The following is a 4421-nucleotide window of genomic DNA, read 5'->3' as shown; positions in this document are numbered from 1 at the left end:
CAGTCCTTTGCCTCAAAAGGATTGGGCTACCTTGCTGCACCTTTTTACTACTATCATTACTTGCCCGTTACAAAATTATCTTGCTATCAAACTACTCTGCTACTTACAATTTCAGCACTTGCAAACATTACCTTACTGAAAACTACTTTTCATTTCCTTCTGCTCCTCGTTGGGTTCGACACTCTTACTTATCGAAAACAACTACAATTGATCCCCTATACTTGTGGGTCATCAAGCACTAATCGACACCAAACCCATCCAACCAGCCAGAAAAGCACCTAATCCAAACCCCAATTGTCTGCATCAATGGCAACACCTGAAGATGCATATAGAAGCATCCACCACTACGGCCCGTACCATGTAATCCCCGCATTCAACCAACCTGATGAGGACATCAATACCATTGTTAAACCCACAACCCCTGCTGCTATACATACTGGACGAATTACTAGAGCTCATGCATGCCAATTGAATTACCAGGTACTTTCATTTCTTGATAATGATTCTAATTGTCATGTGAATATGATGATGCCTAAATTGGATACATTTGTTTTGCTTACAAATGAAGGGCCTAGCTTGGACAATAAAGATGAACGTTGGAGAAAGTTCAAGCATGGAGATGATGGCATCCGCAAGGGGAACAAGAATGGGGTTACAAGTAATGATTTCAGGACTTTGAAGCTACCATAATGAGTGCATGAAGCCTTGGACGAAATATACAAGATGCCACTTCATAAATTTGGTCTAGAGGCTATTCTAGGTGCTGCGTCACCTTATTATTGGGCCAGGCCCATGTAAATTTTAAATACTTGAGTATAGGCTATTTTTAGAGTCCGTATGTGTGGGGAAACAAGAGTTAGGGTTGGTTTCGGACCCCTCCTCCAAGGGCCACGAAATCCCCCCCCCTCTTCCTCCATATATACAACCCTTAGGGCATCGTTTACACTTTGGGTTTTTTTAGACTAAAAGTTCTCCATAGTTGCAAATTCACGTACTTCCTTTGGGTTCAACGACCAGAAGAAGAGGTCACAGAACCCCACATGATCAATAAAGCTTTCCTCTTTTATGCACAATATCAGATTGCAATTTCAGTTTCTTGCTTGTTCTTCATTTTCTTGCAGGAAATAGACCCTCGTGGTCATGTTGATCGTGATCCGGCGTGATCAATAACCTCTCGGAGTTGGTTTAGCGATTCCTAAGGCGCGACGTCCTCGCACTTTCGTAGTTGGATCGTCAATGTCTACTCCACCAAAAACGATAGCCACCATCTCATCAAAAGGCGGGACACCTTTGCCTCTATCAAGTGGTATCAGATTTCCAGGTTGCTTGGTGAGATTTTGTTGTTTTTCATAGTTTCGATCGAGTCTGTTCTTCATACCTATAGTCCACGAAAAAGCCAAAAAAGGGATAATTAGATTTATGCCCCTAGTTGTGTCCCACTCGGCTATTTTACCCCTAATTTCTAAAAATCACCGGTTATGTCCAAGGAACTTCCCTCCTCTTATGCTTTTTCCTTTTGACCGTTTGACCGTCAATTTGAAAACTTCATAACTAATTCATATTAAAACAGAAAAATTCAAAGAAGACACCAAAATGTTCGGAAAAACATCACCTATATGTCAATATAATTCGCATTCATGACATAAGTGTTGGAAAGTGCCCATCCGAGTTTTAGCTCTTATGATACCACCATCAATAGAAACATCTAAAAAAATTATAAAAAAATGTGGTGGCAAAGAATGACAAATGTTTTAAGTGCTTGCCAAGTTTCATCGGGAAATCACGTTCGTGGATGTCATGGCAAAAAAAAACAATCAACACTCCAAAATAGATTGCTTTTTTGCCACGACTTCCACGAATGCCGTTCCCTGATGAAACTTGGCAAACACTTAAAACATTTGTCATTCTTTGCCACCAATTTTTTTTAGAATTTTTTATATTTTACTATTCATGGTGGACACTTTCCAACAATTTGGTCATGTACGCAAATGACACCGACATATAGGTGGTGTTTTTCCAAACATTTTGGTATCTTATTTGCATTTTTCCGATTTAGTATGAATTAGTTATGAAATTGTCAGACTAACGATCAAACGGTCAAAGGGCAGAAGCATAAGAGGAGCGAAGTGACTTGGATAGAACCGGTGACTTCTGCAAATTAGGGGTAAAAATCTAATTATCCCCCCAAAAAATTAGGGTTAGTTCATCATATCCGAACCAATGTGAGCCTTTACATAGTCTTTTTTAGAGTTTTGCCTTGTTGAATTTGCGGTTGCATCGTGATGTTGAGTTGCTGGTCTTCGTGTCTAGTCCCTTAGAGTTTCGAGTTCTGTTCACAGGTTATCACGCCGGCACCGCACCATCATCATCACTGTTTGCCATATACCATCATCCACATCACTGTTGCCATATACCACCATCGTCATCACCGCTGCCATATACCACCATCGTCATCACCGCTGCCATATACCACCATCCTCATCACCGCTGCCATATACCACCATCGTCATGACCGCTACCATATACCACATATCCACTGCCATCACGATAATCCAAGTCCACCTCCATCACAGATTCGCCACCAGTCTGTGCTCCACCGCCCTACATGTATCCGCCACCAGTCTGAGTTTCCACCAGATCCATCTCTACCACCAGTCCTAGTCTGAGTCTAGTATTTGTTTCTTTGTTTTCGATTTCTAGATCACGCCATACTTCGAGTCGTGACCAAGTAGGATTCTTTAGTTTCCGTTCCACCCGCAGAAGAAAAATAGTTCCAGTTTAAAAAAACTAAGTCTGGAAAATTCTGGCTAGGTAGTATTTAGACCATTTGTAGACTTATTCGAAAAAATTTGTTGTAGAGCCAAAAAAGAGGGAAAAAATGCAAAAAATGGTGGCAAAAAAATTCAGAGTGTGCTCCTCCCTTGTTTACGTGAAGCGTCGTGATTTTGTTACTGTTATAGGCTCGCGTCTCTAGTACAGTCTATCCTAGGACCAACATAGCACCGTCGTTGAGCGTTGATTCAACTTTGCATCTCTGGATTGATTATTGCTTACCCTTTTTGCTACCATATTATAAGCCTTCCCAGCTCCACCTACATCTACGTCGTGTGTTTGACTCACCCTGGTAATCGCTCTATCCAAGCTTTGAGAGTTTTGACTACAACGGTTGCCGGTCACCAACTGCTGCTGGGTAAGAACTGGTAAGAATTTGAGATTTGCTTGATGGATTTGTGACACACTGCCACTTTCTAGTAGTTTGTAGGATCATATTCTTGTGTGTTTCTATTGCTGCTAACCATGGCAGGACCACAAGCCGACGAGATTGACTAGGAGAACATGACGAAGAAGGAGCTTCATGATAAATTTCAGCAAAGGTTGAGTCAACAGGTGGAAGACGTCACAACTAGCTTTGGAAATGCACTAGAGAGGATTGATGATGTTGAGAAGACAATTGACACCAAGTTGGTGCCAAGTTCGATGAAGTACTCACGCATCTTCCACAACCACCACCTGCTTCTGCTACACCATTACAACAACAACCACCACCTCCACGTCACGAAACAGCCCTCCGCCGAGCAGGCCCTATTCCTCTTGAGCTAGGACAGAAGTTTGGTGCCGCTACTACTGCTGTTGATGCTTTTGTAGCTCCTGCTGCTACTACAAAGGTGGAGGACTTTTATGAGGATTAGGTTGATCAAAATCAGAACGAGGTGCGACCACCAGCACCAGCACCACCACCAGGTCGACCTCATGCATATAATCGCAATGGTAGGGCTACAACACCACCTCAGGTACGAGATTATGACCATATTCCTAAACTAAAATTGAATATCTCACCGTTTGAGGGTAGATACATTCCTGATGTATATCTTACTTGGGAGTTAGAAATGGAACAACGTTCACATGCTTACAGTATCCTGAGGATAGACGTGTTGCTGTTGCTGTTTGTGAATTCACTAGTTTTGCCTCTATTTGGTGGTCTGAACATTGTAGATCATATCATGATAATATCCCTTCTTCTTGGGCTGCTTTGAAAATTTCTATGCGTACTCATTGGGTTCCACCATATTATCAACATGAATTACTTCAAAAACTTCAACGTTTAAGGCAAGGAAAAAATTCTGTGGAGGAGTATTATCAGGAATTACCCACTAGCATGATTAGATCTGGTATTGTTGAGGATAATGAAGGTATGCTTGCACGTTTTATGGGTGCCTTAAATAAAGAGATCCAGACCATTCTAGAGTATAAGGAGTCTAATAATATCACACGCTTATTCAATCTTGCTTGCAAAGCTGAACATGAAGTGCATGATCGACATGCATTGGCGCAAACTAATTTTTCTTTAGGTCGATCTTCATCATGGACACCACATACATCCTCTACTCCCACATGTCCTACTACAGCACCACTGACTTCAG

The sequence above is a fragment of the Triticum aestivum genome, chromosome 5A, assembly GCF_018294505.1.
Source record: "Triticum aestivum cultivar Chinese Spring chromosome 5A, IWGSC CS RefSeq v2.1, whole genome shotgun sequence".
Classification (NCBI taxonomy): Eukaryota; Viridiplantae; Streptophyta; class Magnoliopsida; order Poales; family Poaceae; genus Triticum; species Triticum aestivum.
This window is presented reverse-complemented; position numbering follows the sequence as displayed.